This window comes from Ursus americanus, chromosome 34, assembly GCF_024610735.1.
Source record: "Ursus americanus isolate L20-20 chromosome 34, mUrsAme1.1.p, whole genome shotgun sequence".
Classification (NCBI taxonomy): domain Eukaryota; kingdom Metazoa; phylum Chordata; class Mammalia; order Carnivora; family Ursidae; genus Ursus; species Ursus americanus.
The window spans coordinates 17,419,736-17,442,733 of record NC_142160.1 but is presented as its reverse complement, the minus strand read 5'-3'; the positions used below and the strand labels follow the sequence as shown (position 1 = coordinate 17,442,733).

Sequence of the window (22,998 nt, the reverse complement as noted above, 5' to 3'; positions counted from 1 at the left end):
TCTTGCACTGTATGCTAACTACCTAAAATTTAAATACAAAGAAAAAAATTGCAATCTGTTGCAGACTAGGATGTTTGTATAATATCATAAAAATGAATTATTAGGAAAATGAAATGAAAACCAGACTTACTAAATACAAGCCTAAATATATCATTATTATAGTCAATAGACATATAATTATTCTCTCAAAGTGCAAAAATGTATTTAAACACTCAATTTCTGTACTTTTCTTATCTCCCACTAGTAAGTGCAGGGACTATGAGATAATAGAAAATATATGTATTGGTCTCTGCCCCCAGGTTCTGGCACAGAGCTCCTTAAACACTTTTAATTTCCTAATGATAAGAGCACGAGGAGCATCTTTTTTTCTAATATTTGGTCTTCCATCTTGTTTCCTGACACAGGGCTCCTAAAACCCTTGTAACTTCCTGGGAGATTGAAGTGTCTTTTTTTTTTAAATTAATTTATTTAAAAGAGAGAGAGAGAAAGTGAGCAGGGGAGGGGCAAAGGGAAAGAGAGAATCTTCAAGCAGAAACTCCCAGCTGAGCATAGAGCCTGACACAGAACTTGATCTCGACCCCAAGATCATGACCTGAGCCAAAACCAAGAGTTGGATGCTTAAGCAATGGAGCCACCCAGGCACCTCAGGAGTGTTTTGTTCTAATGAGGTGACTCTGGGTGGGCACCTGGATGGCTCCTGGATGGGGACTCATTACCAAAAGACTCAGCCATGATTAGAAGCTAGGAATTTTCACCGCCTTCCCCCCATTCTCCAGCGAGGGAACAGGGGCTGGAAATGGAGTTAATGATCGATCATACCTCCATGATGAAGCTTCCATAAAAGTCCTAGAAGCATAGGGTTTGGGGGGGCTTCCAGATTGGTGAACACATCCACCTACTGGGACAGTGACACACCCCAATTCCACCAGGACAGAAGCTCCTGCACTCAGGACTCTCCCAGACTTTGCACTGGGACATCTTCTTCATCTGGATGTTTATCTGTATCTTTTATCATACCCTTTAAAAAAGATTAAACTGGTAAACATAAGTGTTTCCCTGAGTTCTGTGAGCCACTCCAGCAAATTAATCAAACCCAAGGAGGGGCTTGTGGGAACCTCAGGTTTATAGCCGATGGGTCAGAAGCACAGGTAACAACCGGGACATGAGGCGGAGGGCGGTCTTGTGGGACTGAACCCATATGCTGTGGGATCCGACGCGAACTCTAAGCAGAGTATCAGAAGTGAGTTGAATTGTAGGACACCTAGCTGGTGTCATAGAACATTCCTTGGTTGGGGAAAACGCATACACTTCTGGTGTCAGAAGTATTGTGAGTGTGGTCATCGTGTCAGAGTAAAGGAGACACACAGGAGAAAAGCTGAGTTTTTCCAAGTTAGGCTGCCATAAATCCACAGGCCCTACACTGAGTAGCATGGCTATATGTAACGGCTATGTCTACATGTTAATTAGATAAGTCAATCCATGGAATAGGCAGTGCTTTATAACAAATTTTCTCCTGTGCTTTTCAACATATTCTTTAAGAATATGGGATAATTAATTATTGATAAACTGTGATGAAATTTGCCCACATTGGCTTGGTGATTTCTGACTCTTACATTGATGCATTTAAACAAACAAACCCAGATACGATTTTCTTTTTGAAAGGATAAAGGTGGAATGGGAAAATTGCTACATGACAGAAATTCAGAGATCCTCCCCACTGAAGAAAAATGAAAACTCTCATCTAGGCTTAGTGTTCTGCCTTAAATCATTTAACTTCAAGAAATATCTTTTAAATTGAAGAAGTATACATCACACAATTTACATGGTTAGTCAGGAATTACACTGAAAGTTCATTAAATCACATCTAGGGAATTTAAGTGAACTCAAGTAAGTAAATTAAGTGCTGAGTTAATTAAGTTGTTAATTAGTTAATTAACTGTTATAGTTTTAAGTGATGCCATTAACAAACTGACATAAATTTCAGTTTTACTTTCCTATATTTAGAAGGCCTTCACGGAACTGTAAAAGCTTGAGGGCCTAATTCTTTCCACAGAGTTTTGAACCAAATACTAACATATTTATAATAAGATTTTTATTATTTAGGGTTGAAGGCATTTTAAAACAATTTGTCTAATTGCTTTTTTTTTTTTGCTTTTGCAAATCAGAAGATACTCTCTTCATTTGCTTTTTCTTCTATAAAATAGAATATCTAAGTGAAATAAAGGTAAAAATACAGTACATAACCAGTTTGATGTATACCATCACATTTTTTTTTTTAAACTAAGCTCTATGGCCAATGTGGGGCTTGAATTCATGACCCAAGATCAAGAGTTGCATGCTCTACTGGCAGAACTAGCCAGGTGCCCCACAGTTCTTTTTGCTATGGTTTTTGGACATGAAGGTTTCAGAAAGGTGGATTCCAGTTATGTGCTATTAAACAAACCACCCCAAAACTTGGTGGCTTAAAATAGTAACAATCATGTGTATAGTCCACACATCTGCAAATTGGGTCAGGGTGCATGGGGAGAGCTCATCTGTCCTGCCAAGGACTGGATGGTCCATTCCAAGAAGGCTCATTCACATGTCTAGCAAGCTGGTGCTGGCTTCCGGCGGGGAGCTCAGCTAGGGTTGACTTCTGGAGCCTTGGTTCCTCTCCTCATGGCTCTCTCCACAGGGTTGTTTGGGCTTCATCACAGCATGGTGGCTGGACTTGAAGAGTGGGTTCCAAGAGGCCTTGATAGAAGTTGTAAGTCTTCAGCCTCAGAAATCCCAGAACGTCATTTTTGCGGTATTATGGTGGTCAGCCCAGACTCAAGGAGAGGGGGATTACTCCATCTTTCACTGGGAAAAGTACCAAAGATATAAAGGAGTAATTCAGTTCAGTAACTTAAGGAGGACATGGAAACTCACATAGTAGTTTTTGGATACTAAAGGTGGAGATCTAAAATTTTTCAGGGGAACCTGGCTTGCTTAGTCGGTAGAACGTGCGACTCTTGATCTTGGGGTTGTGAGTTTAAGCCCCACATGGGGTGTGGAGCCTACTTAAAAAAAAAAAGAACTTTGGGAGAGGCAGGTGGGGAATGGGTTAAATAGGTGATGGAGATTAAGGAGTGTGCTTGTTGCAATGAACACCAGGTGTTGTATGGATGTGTTGAACCATGATATTGTACACCTAAAACTAATATTGCACGGTATGTTAACTAACTGGAATTTAAATAAAAACTTGAAAAAATAAAATTCTTTTTTCATCTTTAAAAAAACAACAGGGGCACCTGGGTGGCGCAAGTCAGTTAAGTGTCTGACTCTTGGTTTGGTCTCGGGTCATGATCTCGGGGTCATGGGGTTGGGTTCCACACTCAGTGCGGAGTCTGCTTAAGACTCTGTCTCCCTCCGCCTCTGCCCCTCCCCTCTGTACTCTCTCTCTCTAAAATAAGTAAATAAATCTTTAAAAATAAAATAAAAATAATAGAATTATAAAATTTTTCCTCAGTTAGGGCTACCCCACAGTTAGTTGAACATTATGAGCAATACTGCAAGCAGATAATGTAATGGAAGGCACGGTAGTTCTGGACAGAATAATCTGGGTTTCAGTTAAGATTCTATTGTTCTATCTGAGAGATTTTGAGAAAGTTATTTAACCTTTCTAAGACTCTGTTTTCTGGTGTTTAAAAGAAGAATAAAAATATTGGCACTACTGGTGTACATCCCAGGTCAGGTGAGAAGCTCAAATGGGTTACTGTATAGAAAGAATGTATTTTAGGTGGAAAAACAAATTATATATGTATTGCTGGACATTCTTACTGCCAGAATGTATCTATTACATCATCTTCCTTATACACATCTGTTGTTAATTAGTTTATACTGCATTTTTATTTATTTGTGTATCAATAACCCAGAATTCTTGCCCTACTGTGTTCACTGGGAATTAAGATTGCATGACCTCAGGCAATTTGCTTATACATTGAGAGGGTACAATTCCTATAACCAGGAATGTAAGAGAAAGGGCATTTCCCCACCATTGGAAGTTTGGACTCTGGGACGGGTGGAGTTGGGGCGGTAATGGCACCTTAACCTTATATGGAAGTAATATCTGAAAGAGTGGTACTAGCTGGGGGCTCATGTGAGTTTCTGTATCCATCAGGCTGTAAATCTGGGAGCATGAGCCATGGCACAAAAGGGTATCAGTGGTTGCTAAGTGGTTGGGATTCGTGGTGGTGACCACGGTTTTGGCCCAGCAGAAGCTAAAATGATCTCAACTGGTCCTATTTAGGGTTTGTCATTAGTGACAATGCCAGGCAATTGAGCATCTGAGAGAAGCAAGCATTAGAGGTGAGGAAAGTAGAAAAAGGAATTGATTAAACTCCCCTTCATGCTTGATGAATTGCACTTTGATGCCCCAAAAGAGCGTGAGACAATCTGGTGTCTTCCTCATGAAGGCAAAACTAAGTGGAGTGTCTGGGCCATCTACAGGGAAGGAATGTGCCTGTGGGTTGGGGCTTGTTCAAACATTAACTTAGCAGAATTAAGGAAGCCATAGACATTCCTCTAAAATTTCTCCAGGACTTTCTTTTACACCTGGATTAGTGTTGTACATCTCATCTCCTTTGCTAGGCATGACCTCCTTTAGGGCAGGACCCCCCCACCCACCCCAACAAAGGCAGGGCTTATAAAATGTTTGGTGAATTGTATTTCCAAATGAGTCTAAGATACACTGTAGCAGATGTTGGATTGGATACTGAAGAAGAGAGACCTTATTGCACCCTTATAATAAGTATTGGCTTCCTTAAAGATTAGAAAAGAGAAAGTGGTGGTAGACCACTCTGGGTGGTCCAGTCGGCTACTTTTTGCTGCCTGCCTGGAGCATCTAGTGCTCTCAGATGCAACTGATTGGCAAAAACTGGTGAGACAGGCTTGACTTCTAAAAGCTTCTAAAAGCTCACAACCACAGAATTATGCATGCACAACATTTACTTTGTAGAAGTGGAATTCTGCTCATGGTGCCAGCATCCATGTGAACTGGAGATGGCACCCGAGACTAATGTCCTGCATAGTGTGTGGGTAGAAATGGATACAGAGAGTGAATAAAACAGATATTCAATATGGCACTTAAGATGTACTTGTAGCAGCTTTTCTAAAGCAGTAGATCAATAAATAAATAAATAAATAAATAAATAAATAAATTCCCACTTCTCTGGACAGCCAGGACATAAGTTGTTTATCAAATAATGAGGTTTTTAGAATGTCCTGCGAGGACTATATGGGAAGCAGTGTTGATTGTCTATTCAAATATCTATTCTTTCTTTCTTCCTCAGTAAGAGAACTCAGAATTATTAGATCTGGCCACATGCCTAGCTGTAAAATGATATTTTATTCATAGATAGATAAGGGCACAAATAATAAGTATGCGGAGGTCTTAGATGGGGCTTTCCAAAGACCTTTTTCTGAAGGTGCAGAATTGGCTAGAAAGCACAGCCTTTGTGCCAATTCCTTCATTTTCTCTTCATCCTGCCTAGAATGGTAGGTGGAGTTGCAGCAGCCATCGTGGGACCAGGAGGCAAACCTGAGGAGGGAAATCACAATTAAGTTATTGGAGCAGAAAGAAAGAGCCTGTGCTCCAGATGACCATTGAGTGACCATTCCAGTCCTAGACTAGCCACTATTATTTTTGGTTTCTGTTAATAGAGGCCAAGAGAAGTTCTTTCTTCAGGGTATTGAATGCAATAAAATTATTTAAATAGTATAATTAACTTATTTTATGTATATTTTTAACCTTTCCTTGTTCCAGAAATGATTAAAGCTAGATTACAAGGATTCCTAAATTACAGGATAGCACAAACTAATATCAAAAGGTGGAAAAAAAGTAAAGGTATCAACAAGGAGTTCTTGAACATACTTTAATCTTTTGTCTCAATTTTATAATTCAAAATTACATCAGGATCTTTTTAAAAAAAGATTTATTTATTTATTTTAGAGAGACAGAGAGAGTGTGAGTGGGAGGGGGGGAGCAGAGGGAGAGAATCTCCAAGCAGACTCTCCACTGAACATGGAACCCAACACGGGGTTCAGTCCCACCACCCATGAGATCATGACCTTAGCCGAAACAAAGAGTTGGTCGCTCAACCAACTGAGCCACCCAGACACCCCTCAGAGTTATATAAGGATCTTTATTGACTTATGGCCATCATTATGGACATCATATGTTGGAAATTCCGGTTAGTAGAGAGTCCTGTTTAATTGAATGCCACTAGGGAGGTCTCAGGTTAGCATAATGGAGACTTCTAACTGGCCATCACTGAGTCAACTCATTACAGTAACTAATGCTCTCCACTTCTCTGTAAGACGTATCCATGCATGCTCCCTATAGTTGGTTGAGTAGCATCTTGTCCAGCAATCAGTCGTGCTTCTTACCAAATCTCTCTGTACCAATTGCACTTGTTATAGTAATTCTGTAATTTAATGAAATATTATGTGGTTTGGTGACCTGTAAGGGGGAAAGAAAAGAGTTGTTGCTCTGAAAACTAAGTCAAATGCTTGGAAAGACTATAGAAATGTATTTTCTGTAAAATTTTAACTTTTGGATCAGGTGTCAGGGAAGCCATTTGTAACCGGGGGAAAAAAATCAGTCAAAAGTCTTCTGATTGCTTTGGGACAATCTTTAAGTGATAGTGCGATATGAAAAAAAAGTCCATGGAGAGCTCCGAAAGAACAGACCCAGAAGCAAAAAAGATAGTCCTACATCCTAAATCAGTTAATACACATATATTTAAGTGTTTTAATTGAAAAGAAAGTGTTTAAGATATATATATATATATATATATATATATTTTTTTTTTTTAAATAATTCTCCATTCTGCCAGACATGTTAAGTACCTTATTCCATTAGGATGGGTAAGAGTACTGCTGTGTGTACAGAATTCACATAGTGTACGAATGTTAAATAAAGGGATGAAAATCCAGGGGGATTAAGCAGTGATTAAATGTACCAGGTGGCAAATAAGCGATGCTGGCATTCCTATTGCTATGTTATCCTGTGCTCTTGGGGGTGGATATTACTAATCAATCACGGTCTTCTGCAATCCGTCACTAATCGAGCCAGTCTTCAACCGGCTCCTTTTGATGTTGAACACCAGGAAGCCACCACCAGTTAATCAGTTGGCCATGACATTGAATCTGTCAACCCTGGCTTAGAGTAGAGTAGAGCGGTAGGCACAGATCATGGATTGGCATGTCACCCGAGGCTCTGCAGGTTGGAAATGTGTCAGGAAGATGTGCCAGGGGATCTGGGTGGACATCTACCATCCCTAGATTGCTGGGATCCGTCTGGCCAACCTCCTTCTTCTAGGCAATGTCCCTTTCCTTTTCACCCCATCAGTGCTTCTTTCCGAACTGTGCTCTGGAGGGAGAAGATGACCTTGTCAAAGAAAGGGCACGTTCTGTTGGGATGTGCTTTAGCATCACTGTGGCTGAGTTACACCCAGGCAGCTTGGCGTGATAGCTTGGCCCTGGCAGCAGAACGTCCAGATTTGACCCTGACATCACCACTTCTCAGCTCAGACCAAGGCAAGTTAACCTCTTCAAGTTTCTGTTATCAATAATGAGTTTATAAGGATTAAATGCAATAATGCAAGGAAAGCATAAAGGACTGGTTCCAGCATCTTCATACCCCCCATATAGCAGGGTTTTGTAAGCAGGAGTCCATGAGCTCTTTGAAATCCTATGCACATAATGCTCAGGATCCATGACTTTCATCAAATGCTCGAAGGAGTCTGGGACTAAAACAAAAGCAAACCAAAACAAGAAATACTTAAGGCTTTTCTTGTTTAGAGCCGTGCTTATCAAATTTTAATGAATCACCTAAAGATCTTGTTAAAATGCCAATTCTAATTTAGTAGGTCCCGAGTGGGGCCTGCGGCTCTGTGTTCTTGACAAGCTCCCAGTTGATGGTGATGCTGCTGACCCACGGACCACACTCTGAGTGGCCCACCCCTTTATCTCCTTCTTCTGCCGAGAGGCACTATAACATGATTATTAAAAGCATGAGCTCTGGGGCTGGACAGCCTGGGTTTGCTTTCTGCCTTGACCTCTACTAATTCTATAACCTTGGCCAAGCTGGGGAACTTCCCTCTGCCGCAGCTTCTTCAACCGTAAAATGGGGGAAATCATAGTACTTCCACAGTAGGGCTGATATGAGGGTTAAATGAGATAAAGAGTTGATAACAGTGCCTGAAGCATAGTGTGTGTTATTCTTAGTTTAGTTACCACCCTGTGAGCACACTCTCTGTTGCTACCGCCACATTCTTAGCGGTCTCAGATGACCTAGCATTCTCTGGATTGTGTCACGCTCAAAGCAATGTCTCCCACCAATGACACAGGGGTCAAATAAAATCGTAAAACATAAAATATCCCTCTCTTGGGGAGATAGATATAACAGGCAACACTTGTTTAGTTCACTGTCTTACAAGCTAATTTGATCACAGAATTTGGAACAGCTTTTTCCATGTAACTCCTAATTCACACGCGTAAGACCTGGTACCATAAAGTAGTAATCATGGGAGGGTGCTTCTGAAGAGGGGCAGGTGAAAGCAGGGTCACTCTGCCACGTAGGTGCTATTGCACCAGAGAGAGAGGGGTTCCTCCAGCTCGCTGCCGTGGAGAAGTGCAGCACCATCCTCCAGCTGAGTACCTGCCCTAGAGCACACGCCCCCACGAGGGCCTGGGCACTCCAGTGCATTCACCCCGTCCTGCTCTTGCCTCTGCCACATGCGTGCAGGCCTTTGGCTCACCCATGAACATGTGCCACCAAGACAGGAGCGGTTGGGACTGGGAAGACTTTCTCATCCAGCGCTATACTCGTGTCATAATTTTCCTTCTGCTGTCAGCGTGCTGTCTTTGGCACCTGATTCTCTTCTACCAGAACACGTAGAGACAATGATTCCTCTCTCTAACCCTGCCTTTTGGATCTAGATTTTTGTTTTTTGAAGGAAATAAAAGTTTGGGCTAAATAAAGAAGATGATCTCTGTTCTTTTCCCTCTTTTAAAAAAATGAGTTGGAGTATATTCAGATTGAAAGAACAGATTACATTTTATGATTTAACTAGCACAGAATTTTTTTTTTTTTTGAGTGTGAGTGGGGCAGGGGAAGGGGGAGAGCGAGAGGGAGAGAGAATCCTTAAGTGGGTTCCACGCTCAGCATGGAGCCTGATGTGGGGTTCGATCCCACAACCTGGAGATCATGACCTGAGCCAAAATCAAGAGTTTGACGCTTAACCAACTTAGCTACCCAGGCGCCCTCAGAATTTTCTTTCTAAGCCAACTTTATTGACCTACAATTTACAGTAAAAAATGCATTCACTTAAAATGTATAATTCCATGAGTTTTTTTTTTTTTTTAAAGATTTTATTTATTTATTCGACAGAGAGAGACAGCCAGCGAGAGAGGGAACACAAGCAGGGGGAGTGGGAGAGGAAGAAGCAGGCTCATAGCGGAAGAGCCTGACGTGGGACTCGATCCCGGAACGCCAGGATCACGCCCTGAGCTGAAGGCAGACGATTAACCGCTGTGCCACCCAGGCGCCCTAATTCCATGAGTTTTGACAAACATGTGTGACTGTGTAACCAATGCTATGTTCAAGATATAGAACATTTCCATCACCCCAAAAGGTTTGCTTATGTCCATTTGAAGTTTCTCCTGCTCCAGGTAACCAAACTGATTTAATTTCTGTCATCATGGACGCACCTGTTCTGGAAATAGAACTTTCATGTAAATGGAATCTTATAATGAACTATTTTCTATCTGGTGTGTTTTGCTCAGCATAATCTTTCAGAGAGTCATTATTTTTGTTATATGTATCACTATTATCAGTAGCAGAAATTTTTTTTTCTTTTTAAAAAACCTTTCTGTTAACTCTGCTAAAATGTCAACCATTATGCATACATTATAAATTAATGATATATGCACCTTGAAATATATTTTTAGTTTTTTAACAGTTCAACTCATAGGTTAGGAATATCACTAAGTGCTATTTTGCAGTTGTAAGGGCTGTGTGGCATAGTGGATAGCCTGTGGTCACAGCACCAGCCCCGTCACTATTTTGTGAATTTGAACAAGATCTGTCACCCATTAGGGCTCAGCTTGCCCATTTGTTCTAGTCTTTTTCTTTTTTTAAACAATTAATTAACATATAGTATATTATTAGTTTCAGAGATAGAGTTTAGTGATTCATCATTTGCATATAACACCCGGTGCTCATCACATCACCTGCCCTCCCTAATGCCCATTACCCAGTTACCCCATCCCCCACCCACCTCCCCTCCAGCAACTCTCAGTTTGTTTCCTAGAGTTAAGAGTCTCTTGTGGTTTGTCTCCCTCCCTGATTTCGTCTTATTTTATTTTTCCCTCCCTTCCCCTATTTTCATCTGTTTTGTTTCTTAAATTTCACATATGAGTGAAATCATGTGATATTCGTCTTTCTCTGACTGACTAGTACTGTTTACTAGTCTTTGCCGTTTCCTGAGGCCCATTTTGGGCCTGTCACACATGTTATTTGGGGATGGTCACTGAGCTCTGGAGCCAGCAGAGGGAGCAGGAGTCAACAAATGAATTGCAGAGCTGCTCAGCCAGCCTCTTGAAGCCGCCCTGTCACACGCTGTCCTCGGCACAGTGGCCAACCTGTTCCAGAGCACAGCAAATGCTGCGGTGGACCAATTTTTAAAGTGACTTATGACTCCAGATATCATTTTTTCAAACCTATTTCTCTGATTAGGTGACAATTGTCTTTTTTTTTAATATAAAAGGGGTATAAACAAATAAATCTCTGTGTGGTCTTAGAAACAACTAAAATAGATTCACATTCAAAATTTATTTAAGTTAACCTTTTAGTGCTTATTACCCTAGAGAAGAATTGTAAAAAAACAAAAAACAAAACCCTAAAGTATTAAAGGGGCCCCTTCAGGGTTTATTTTTCAAGGCAAAAACAAAGTTAGATTGAGTCATCCAAAATATAGTTAATAGAATTATCAAAAATGAAATATTTTATAACATACCATTATCTGAAAATAGTCTTGAGGTTTTAAAAGCAGCTAACTGATCTCACTCTGAGGCCAGATCTGTATAAACACAGTTAAATGCACATTTCATGCAGTAAAATTTCCTGCATTATCATCCCTGCATTTTCAGTCACAGAATTATTTCTGTTCTCCATTCACTTTTGCTTCTATGAAAGTAACTGCTGTTGCATGAAATATTTATAGTCTTATATTTGCTCCCTAGTTCCTCTCTTCATAATATGGAACAAAAACCAGAGAGTGGAATTAGGTTGGCCATGACATGCTGGGAAATACTCTGTAGGTTTTTATACCCCTTGGCCACCTTTCTCCCACTACAAAATATTGCTTTGAAATAACTAATTTGGGGCATCTGTATGGCTCAGTTGGTTAAGTGTCCAATTCTTGGTTTTAGCTCAGGTCATGATCTCAAGGTCGTGAGATCGAGCCCCATGTTGCGTTCCGTGCTGATCGTGGAATCTACTTGAGATTGTCTCTCTCCCTCTCCCTGTGCCCCTCCCCCTGCTCTCTGTCCTTTGGAAAAAAAACTAAGCTAATTTGGTGGAAAGTTTTGTAATTTCAAATGAACTTGGTAATGTGACATATGCAAATGAGAAATTTAAATATGCGATAACTGGCATTTTTCTGGTGAAATGAGGGGAGTACTGAAAAGGCAAGTTTGAAAACAGACTCTGGGGAGGAGCAGAAAGAAGGGCTGAGGTGAGCGAGGAAAATAAAGTGAGGGGTGAACATGAAGGAAGGCCTGTGTGGGGGCAGAGATGACCTGTGTCTGCATCTTGTGTCAGAAAACCTGTTTTACTGACAAACCTCTCTGGAAAAGACGAATCTGATTTTTTTAAAAAAGATTTTATTTGAGAGAGAGAGCGCATGCACAGGAGAGGTTGAGCAGGGGAAGGGGAGAGGGAGAGGATCTCAGGCAGACTCTGTGCTGAGTGTGGGGCGTGATGTGGGGCTCAATCTCATGACTCTGAGATCATGACCTGAGCTGAAATCAAGAGTCCGACACTCAACCACCTGAGCTACCCAGGTGCCCTGAATCTGATGTGATTTAAACTAGTCTGTACCACAGAGAAAGAAGGAAGCATCCCTGATATTTTATGAGGCCCGTATGATGCTGATCTAAAACCGGACCAAGACTGCACAAGCAAGGAAACCACAGACTAACCTCACTTATAAATGTTGATGCAAAATCCTAATAAAATACTAGCAAACAGATTCCAGCAGTGCACTAGGTGAAAATACACCATGACTAAAGACATTTATTCTAAATGTTCATGGTAGTTCAGTATTATAAAGTCTATGAACATCGTTACATTAAAATGCAGAGAAGGGTGTGATGTAGAGCAGGCTGGGCTGGTTTAGGACAAAACGACAGGGCCAGAAAGCAGATCATGGGGAATAGGACTGGGGACATTTGATTGCAAAGGAGCAACACAAGGGAAATTTAGGGGTGATGGAACTGTTCTGTATCTTGATGGTGGTGGTGGATACCTGCCTCTGTGCACTCCTCAACGGGACATTACACCCAAAAAAGTGAATGTTATTGTAGATCAAAACAAATATTTAAGACTAAGTTTCAAAAAAATGAAAACAAAACAAAAAATCCCTCCATCACATAGCCAATAAAGCCAACGATTAACTAGATAAGGTGTAGTGACTATAATACATCCAGTTTTCTCAACTGTAAAATCATACTAAGACTTACCTCCCAGGGTTATGAGATTAGGCTTAACACAACATCTGGCATAGAGTACATCCTCAAGACATGTTAATCATTGTTAGTAATAAAATACAGCCATTAAGCACACAAACTCCGGAGCAAGCATGCCTGGGTTCAAATTCTGGCTCACCCCCTTACTAGTTGTGTGGCCTTGGGCAAGTCATTTTGCTTCTGTGCCTCTGTGTTCTCTTATTTTTAAAATTTAGATAAGTGTTACTCTGAGAGTTCGCTGAGTTTACTGCAGCGGAGTACCTAGAAGTGGGGAGTGGGGGAGAGGAACTCCGGAGGCTCCTGTGAGTTCAGAAGGGAAATGAAGCGAGCTGTGTATGGTCTCCTGTGTATATGTGTGTGTGTGTATGTAGGGATGGTTGGTGTTGGTCTCAATGTTATATAAATGAGTTGAATCGATAAGGCGAATAGAAAAAAAGGGCAAGAGGAGACAGTTTCCACCCATGGCAGAGACAGAGGCACGTGTGGATTCTCCAGAGACTAAGGGAGCTAAGAGAGACGTGAGCTTGGTTCCACATTGGCCTGGTGTCAAAGGCAGGACGAATTTGCATTAAAGGAGTGTGCAAGTTTACTCAGGCAAAGGAGGTCATCAGAAAAGAGAGTTAGAGAGCCCCAGAGCCTCTGTTGCATGACTTAAATCTCTAACTACTTGAATAAAGAGGGGGTCTCTCTGCGTTTGTGTGAACATTGGCATTGCTGTGGCCACTCATGTTAACTCCAGTGGACTGTGTGTCACCTACAAGTGAGAGGGGGCTGGTCAGCAAACATTCCTTGCCTCAGTGACTCTGAGTAGCCCGTTTTCACTGGTGGGCTGGTGGTGGTCACGTGGAGCTGGGAGCCCCCATTTGGAAGTGAGTTACTGGCCTCACTGCTAAGGGTCACACAAGTCCCAAGAAAATGGGGAAAGAGAATAAAGAAAGAGAATTTAATGAAATGAGGACATTTTTATCAGTATGATAAGGGAGAAAAGCAAGATATAAAACTCTATGTGGCTCTAATTTGGTTAAACATATGCATAGAAAAATGACTGGAATGAAACATTAAGACAGTAAATAGTTGTCTCTGAGTGAGGTTTATAAATGACTTCTTTATACCTTGTATCTTATATTTTCTACAATAAAAATGTTTTACTTTTGCAATTAGCGAAGAGGAATGGCTGCAATTAACTTAGAAAGGAAGAGGTCCCTTTCCCTGTTCACAGTCTACATATTGTTCAGCAACAAATTTTTTGCTACTTGTTATGTACAGGGAAATAACAATTTAATCGCCAGCTACATTCTCTAATCTCCAGATGAAGCTCAACGCTTCCCAATCTTATTTGTGTTCCATGGAAGAGGAGCTCTGACATAAGGGGTCCTTGGAAACTCATCATGAGCCATTGTGGTTGGAGCTTGGGTGGTGATGAGGAAGACATCCAAAGCTCCCTCTTTCTGTGATGTGCTGCTGCTTTAGAATCTCTTCTGGTTGCTTCTCTTGCTTTCCTTTCTCTCAGCGGCTGTATAACGACAGCATTGGTGTTTTTGCTGTGACTGCCATAACAGCACCACAGACTAGGTGGCCGAAACAACAGAAATTTCTTTTTTCACAATTCTGGAGGGTACGAGGTATCTGAGATCAAGGTGTCAGTGGGGTTGGTTTCTTCTGAGGCCTCTCACCTTGGCTTGCAGATGACAGTCTTTCCCCTCTGTCTTCACATGGTCTCCTATCTGTGAGAGTGTGTCCTAACCTGGTATTCTTTTAAGGACACTAGACACATTAGATTTGGGCCTACCCTAATGAACTCATTTCACCTTAATTACCTCTTTAAAGACCCTATTTCCAAATACAGTCAGTTGGAGATACTAGGGGTAGGACTACAATCCATGAATTTTGGAGGACACAATTCAGCCCATAACAGGGTTGAAGTGATTTCTTTCTTAGGGGACCATGTTGCCACTCAGGGAAAGTCAGGAGGGAACCAGTGCAGGGCTTAAGAGAAGGGATGCAAAAAAAAGAGGCAGTTTTAACTTCTTGGGTTTTGTATGGCCCACCAGGGTAAGAAACCAGAGAGGAATGTACGCATCTTCATTTGTCCAGAATGTCTGTGTTTGTTCTGGGCACATGACCCTCCTAAGTCTGTGGCTGTATTGAGGCCACTTAAAGATTTGAAATGTTGGTTGTCTCCTCCTTGGGGACATAACAAATATACCATTCTGTTGAACTTACCACCAAATTATTGTTTCTACAAAAGCAAAGCAAATCCGAGAGCAGAGATGTTAGAATCTTGTTCAATAAATGATGGGGAGAGAGTGCAGTGGTGAGTTGGTAAAAGAGTAGTCTACTCTGGTCCCTTGATAGCTTGGTTAACACTGCCATTCTCTGCTGAAAAACAAGAAGACTTCTGAGCAGCTCATGTAAACATCCATAGAATGTACTCTGATCTCTTGCCAGAGATGAATCCTGAAAGTTTTGCAGTGTGGAACTGGTTTCACTGACCTGTGAAAGAGACAGGTCAGATCTATGAATTCTGCCTTTGCCCAGCCAGCAGATGGTGCCATGTTTCTAGGACATGGAACCAGAATTAGTTTGAACAACCATTTGGCCATCAGTGTGCTAGGTTAGGTATCATGCTCACTGCATATTTCCATAGATGTTAGTATATAACAAGTTTCTGTTCCATAAAATTCTACTCATCTTAACTGCAGTTAAACAAAAGGAAATCTTCAGGCTTACGTGTAAATGAAACTTTTATTTTTTTAAACATGGGGATAATTAGAAAAAAAATCTGAGCCCCTTCTTCTAGATGTATATTTTAGGATTATATGCTCACTCCCCCATCGTGCTCCAATATACGAACTGGCATCATCTGTTCTTATTTTTCCTTCTGAAAGACTCTCTTACAGTCTTTCACTGTTATGTATAATGGTTTACTGAATTCTATAGTAAAATTATAACTTTTGAGGAATGAGTAGTTCTGAATACCTACTTTAATTTAATAAATTAATAAATTTTATTTAATAGCTACTTTTAATAATATGTAGCTGAGTAGTTACCTTTTTATTATTATAATTAATTTTTTACTAGAAATATTTGGCTCTTTTTAATCAGCTATTGGTTGTATAATAACATACATTTAAGTGGCACTTAATTTAAACATTTAAAATAATTCATTGAAAGATAACCTACAACACAGTATGTTAAGCCTAACTGTCAAAACAACACCTCTTTTTTTCCAAGAAAGAAAAAAAATAAAGGCATGATCAAAATTATGACCAACAATTTGGGTTCTTTTGGACACTTATAGGTGATTTTGTAGGCATACTGGCAGGCACAATGTTGAAAAATCAATCTACTGTATTTAGAAATAATGGTAAGATAAAAAAGAACAGCTATACATTTCAGAGTTAATGCCTGAAATTAGGGGTGCCTGAATGGTTCAGTTGTTAAGCGTCTGCCTTCCGCTCAGGGCGTGATTCCAGGGTTCTGGGATCGAGTCCTGCTTCGGGCTCCCTGCTCAACGGGAGGCCTGCTTCTACCTCTCCCACTCCCCCTGCTTGTGTTCCCTCTCTTGCTGGCTGTCTCTCTCTCTGTCAAATAAATAAATAAATAAATAAATAAATAAATAAATAAATAAAATCTTTAAACAAACAAGCAAACAAACAGAGTTAATGCCTGAAATTGAAAAAAAAATATCCACCACTTATCACAACAATCTTTTAATGTCTAATTTTTTTTTAACATTGAGATTGTTGGTTTAGGGAATACCTTTCTCTGAACATTTAATTAAATGTTAAATATACTAAATAACTTACAGAGAGGAATAAGTTTTTCGTTCTGTACAAAATAAAGGATACATGAATATAACCTCCCTTCCCTGCAAAGTTCAAGTTGGCAATGGTCTCAGCAGAAAATAAACAGTTCACAAGTCAAAAGAATTTATAGCATTACAGAAGTTTACAGAACCCTTCTTTTCATCATTTTTTTCCCTAACAGCAAAGATAACAATGACAAATTGAATAACCAGAATGTAAAAAATATTTGTGCAAAACTATGTTAATTGTCCTTACCATTTAGTAGAGGTAAAACCTAAGAACACACAATGACAATGATGGAGAAAAACTACCCTGAAAGGAACTCTGTTTTAGATTTCAAACAACACGGATCATACTATTTCTAAACACTGAGAGAAAATGTGGCACCGTGAGCGGCAGGGGCAACACATGACTTGATGATTCTGCAGCAGAGGCAGCTGACGCTGGAACATGCCAGTTTCTCTCCACACCAGCCAGCCATGTTAAATGACTGGAAACTATTGTAGGGCTTAAAGCTCACTTCAATGTCTTATTCTTGAAATTTGCAGATCATAAACGAAATATTTACAAAAGTCCTTTGCCCTCACCTCAAGGAGTGTTTCTTGTGTCACTGAAAATCCTTAAAAGAACTGAATCATAGACTCTCTGGATTTACCTACCCTGATCCATTTAACTGGCATTTGAAGCTCTTCTTCAGTAAATCAGATGTGATTTTTTTGCATTAACAGGTAGTTCTTTAGATGTCCTTGCATTTGATATATCTGTGTTCCAACCTGGGATAGTCTGATATTGAACTTCAACTTTATTTAAGACTTCTTGGTTTGCTGGGAGATGAGGTGTGATTTCACTATCTAACTTGTAAGCAACTCCGACTTTGATTTCCATAAACATATCCAAAATATCCAATTTGGCAAGTGCCAACTCAGGAAACCCATTAATCATATGAGCGTATTTGAGCATAATGAGGCGTAGCCAACCACACCTTCTTTTCCTTCCATTGGTTACCCCAAACTCTCCACCTCTTGTTTGTAATAATTCTCCAATTTCATTGTCTTACTCTGTAGGGGAGGCACCAATAACATCTTGAGTTGTGTAAGCTTTCATGACCCCATCACTTCTCCAACATTTTGCGGGGGCATACCCAACCCAACCGGGTACAGACACCTCCGACTGTATGGTTTGAAGAGGTTACAAAAGGATAAGTTCCAAAATTAATATCTAGTAGGTACATTGGCACCTTCTACCAAGATTTTCTTTGGTGGTCCATCTAGGGCCTCAGAGAGGAAATAAACTCCACCTCTCACCATTGGTTTAATCCTTTCCATAGAGCCCTTGAGTTTTTGTAATTCACTTTCAGTGTCAGTTTCCAAAGCGGGGTATATAATTTGTATTGGTTAGCCAGAACTTTGACCCTTTCAGAGAAGCCATCAAAGTCAGAAACAAGATCACACATCTGCAGTCCACTCCCAATAGCTTTGGAAGAATAAACTGGGCCAATGCCCTTTTTTGTGGTACCCCATTTTTTCCCCCTGCTTCTTCTTGTCTCTGTTGCTCCTGGAGACCATCAGGTGCTTGATGAGAATCGAATACCATACGAGCACTGTCAGATAGGAAAAGCCTTTTTTCCCAGCCTTCCAGACCTTTTCCTTTTTTGGACATTTTTCTCTGCTTCCTCAAATAATCTGGGAAGATGAATTATCACACTATTTCCAATGAATATGGTAACATTTGGATTAATTATTCCTCAATGTTCAGTATGGTCACCCAATCCTCCCCCCCACGCCCCAGGGCACCACAATCGTGGTTGGACACCGAGGATGCCACGGGGTTGGTGCTATGGCTCCAGTGACGTGAGGAGAGCCAAAGGGAGACGCCGGCAGTGAGGAGTGCACGAATTGAACTGCTCTGTGGCCGCCAGCCACATGCGGAGAAAGAAGGAGCCAGAGGCCAGCCGGACGATTTACCTTTTCAACTATAAACACTTTTCTTCAGAAATTTCAATCAAAAATTTCAATATATAGGATACTTGAAGGACCAATACAATTAGCATCATATACCATAACTGTCACCTAGATTCAACAATTATTAACATGACATAGATTCAATGATTAGTGACATTACCATTTTCCTTAATGTATAAATATGTCTGTGTGTATGTGTGTGTATATATGTATATATATATATATGTATATATATATGTGTTATATATATGTGTTATTTATATATATGTGTGTGTTATATATATATATATATATATATATATATATATATATATATATATATGGAAGTTGGTTACAGACCAACTTTATGACACATCAGCCCCAATATTCAGCAAGCAACTCTTTAGAATGAAAACATTCTTCTAACTACTAAGCCATAATTACACCTAAGAATATTAGCAATAATTTCAGTATTATCTAATATCGAGTCCCTAGTCAAAATTTCCTAGTTATCACCCAATATCATTTTATTTCTTATTTAGTTATTTTAGGTAATTACTACCCCCAGCATGGGACTAGAGCTCATGACCTGCATATCAAGAGTCACCCGCTCCAAGGACTATACCAGCTAGGTGCCCCATCCCCATGTATCTTTTGTAGTTGGTTTTGTTTAACTGGATCCAGTCAAGGCTCCGACATCGTTTCTGGTTGTTTTGTTAGTTCACTCACCTCTACTTAAGACAGTGATTTTTTTTTTTTTTTTAACAGACCAGGACTATTATTTAGAATGTCCTACATTCTGAATTTGTCTTATAGGCTTGTTCTTAACCTGTGTTCCTTAGAAATCGAAGAGGAAGACTTATGTACTCTAAATAATAATGATAATTCTAACTCAAATTCAACATTATACATTATTTCTTACCTTCGATTTTACATAGATACCTCTTCTTCCTTAACTAACAATCTAAATTCTTAATAACACTAACAGTTTACTTATTTGCTTTACCCTACAATTGTTTAAAACAATAGCACCAATATTACTACCCTACAATTGTTTAAAACAATAGCACCACTTATTACAAAAATAAGTGAAGATAAAGATTTCTTTGTAGTTTCTTTATAACATATCTCAGGATTGGATAGCAATGCACTCAACGTAAAAAACACTTGAAATAATTTTATCCTCTGTGTGGTTATGTTAAAAATTTGATATATATTTAAGTTTGTTTTGTGTTGTTTTAAATCGAATATTTAGTTTCTTTCCTTTTTCAGTTAATTTTATTTTTTGAATTATAGAAAACACAGGAGTAAAAATAAGTCAAAATTATAAAAAGATGTAAAGTCAGAGAAGTCTTACTTCCTTCTTTATCCCTTCTACCTGATTTCTCCTCTGTCCTATAGATGACCATTTTAAAAAATTACTTTCTGGTTTATTCTTCCTATTAATTTTTGCAAGAGGTTTTTTTTTTTTTTTTCTCACAGAGCATAGCATACTATATATCCTGTTTCACAATTTGTTCTTTTCACTTAATAAGACAGCCTGAATGTCACTCCATATTAGTTTATCGCGGTCTTTCTCACTCCCCCCTCATGGTTGCATAGACTCCATTGTGTGGATGCGCCATGGTTGATTCATCCATTTCCTTCCATTCATCATTCAACTCATTGACAGATATGTGGGTTATTTGGAAATTTTTTTTTTATTTTGATAATTTTGTGAAGAAATTAAAAAATGTGTTTCCTACTTTCCTAACTTTGTAAACAGAGTGCTGTTTTTTCTTGCTGCCTCAGGTTCTCATCTGGCTTTGTTGGTTGCTGCTAATTTGCTTGAACTTGAAAATTAGATCACCAAACCTGTAGCAACTGCCTGTAAAATAGGAGCTTTCCTACGAGGTAAACTATCCTATCGAGACCCACCTAGAAACTTAGGTTCTGAATGTCTTCCTTTTATTCTTATTTTGCTGTTTTGTTTGATTTATATTAGTTTTCTGCTGCAACTATTGTCATGCTTCTTTTTTTTTTTTTTAAAGATTTTATTTATTTATTTGAGAGATAGAGACAGCCAGCGAGAGAGGGAACACAAGCAGGGGGAGTGGGAGAGGAAGAAGCAGGCTCATAGCGGAAGAGCCTGATGTGGGGCTCGATCCCATAACGCCGGGATCACGCCCTGAGCTGAAGGCAGACGCTTAACTGCTGTGCCACCCAGGCGCCCCTACCGTCATGCTTCTAAGCTACATTCAGATTATCAGCAGAAGTTATATTTTTTCTATATAAATTTTTTTCTGAAAATTGGATCATGTGTACTTCCATACTGAAGTAGCAAAATCTTTCCTGCCCTGGAGATAAGTTCGATTAGGTAGAGGAGGGAGACAGTGAGAAGTAGAAATGCTAGTAATCTAGGAGGAGGTCAGCACATACATACAGCAATGGGCACATATATACAGGTAAAAATATACTGTAATATATACCTGTATATGCCTGTAATACCTGAGTGTACACCTGTAATACTTAATATAATTTTTCTGCTTTTCACATTCAATGGTATATCATAAGCATTTTTCAGTGTTATGAAGAACTCTATTGACTATGATTTTAAAATGCCTGAAAATAGCACATTGTATAGAACAGAATATTAAAACTTTACTTTTATTAGTGGGCCTCTTTCTATTCAAATGGAATCTACATAGAAGTTTCATATATGGTTCAGACAAGGTTCTGACAGTTTCATCAGGCAGTTTTGACCATCATATTTTAATTACTTATAGCTCTTTCTTGTTTTTCTGATTATTTTTTTTGTTCTTACTTGATGGGTGCTATGTCTTCTTATTTCTCTGAATGTTAGTTTTATAGTTTTCTTGTTTCCTGCAATGTCTCTGTTTCCTCCAAGCTACTTTTTCCTATTTGATTGTTTTGCTCTCACTTGGAAGGAAGACTTGCCTGACATTTCTAGAGTCTGTAGCTGTGCATTGTTATTAAAGAATAAAGCACTAAAATGCTGACTAGAATCTGTGTGCAGGTAGTGGAGGCCTGTTCATTGGTGTGCTTGACTCTGGGAGGACCAGGACTAAGCTGGATCTGTTGAGGGGCCCCCAAATGCATGAGTCTATGGAGCTACTCTTTGTGACCAGTCTTCCAGAGAAAGGTCCTGGAGTCCAGTGTTTGGAAGAGGTAATCCTGGTGGCTGGCACTCTTGGACTGGGGAAGGGAGCTGAGTCGTAGGGTGCTTTCCCTTAATTCCCATTTTCAGTCTGCGACATCATCATCACAACTCTCTGCCATGCCTGTGCCTTTAAGTACAGAATCTCTGTTTCCAAGCTCCAGAGAATAAATCTCCTGTCTCTTTGGGGGGAGTTAAAGGTGGTTGTCTGACTGCTCAAATAGAAGGAGGGATTTGGGACTAACTATTTCTCACAAGATTTTTCAACCAGTTTTTTATCACTTGCTTCTCCCACACTGTAGCTGGAACTGCTGATTTCTTTCAGGGGTTCTGTGGGGGTGAATCAACATTTTCTCATTGGTTTCTCCTTCATAGGCACTTGGGTTTCAGCTTTCTTCAGCTCTGCCAAGTCAATTTTGGCTTCTCCATCTGTTTTCCACCTCCTGAAAATTTATCGAATTATCATGTCCACTATTGTCCCTTCTCTGGTTCTCTTTGTCCCTTGTCTTCAGCCTTTTACTGTGGAGTTTCAGAAACAAGCAGAAATAATACATGTATCCAGTCCTTCATATTTACCCAGAAGCCTCTTCAAGTTGGCTTAAATCTTCACTAATTGGGAACAAGAATTCTTTTTATGAAATAGTGATCCCCTAAAGCCCCACCACGGATCCTACTCTATATTGTACCATAATTAGCTAACTATTACCCTAGTGTTGGACATTTAGATGGCTTCTAATTTGATATTATGGTAATAACACAATATGAGCATTTTGGTGCATGAATTATCCATATTATGGCTATTTTTCTGCTTAAATTATTTAAATTTGCATTTCTTCAAGTGTTTTTTTCCTCCCATATATGTATGAGATCTGCATTTCTTTTTTTGGGATTTATCTATTATATATCATATTTATTTTATATATATATTATTTATATATGTTAATTTGTTGTACTTAAGGTAATATATTTATGGTTAAGTGTTCGCTTTTTAACTTTTGTTGACTTTTGTGGGTGTAGACATTTCAAATATTTGCACGAACATACCCAATTTTGTAAATGATTTCTTCCATTACATTTATTTATTTATTTATTTATTTATTTATTTATTTATTTATGATTTTATTTATTTATTTGAGAGAGCGAGAGTGAGCATGAGCAGGGGGTAGGGGAAGAGGGAGAGGGAGAAGTAGACTCCTCGCTGAGCAGGGAGCTAGACACGAGGGCTTAATCCTAGGACCCTGGGAACATGATCTGAGCCAAAGACAGACACTGAACTGACTGAGCCACCCAGGTGCCCCCTTCCATCACTTTTAAACTC

The 22,998-nt window shown here is 39.6% G+C and overlaps 1 pseudogene; it reads right to left on the bottom strand.

Moving 5' to 3' along the window:
• Window positions 1–17,203: 17,203 nt before the first annotated feature.
• LOC123781517 (adenylosuccinate synthetase isozyme 2-like) overlaps window positions 17,204–22,998 on the bottom strand; it is a 55,370-nt pseudogene continuing 49,575 nt past the window's right edge.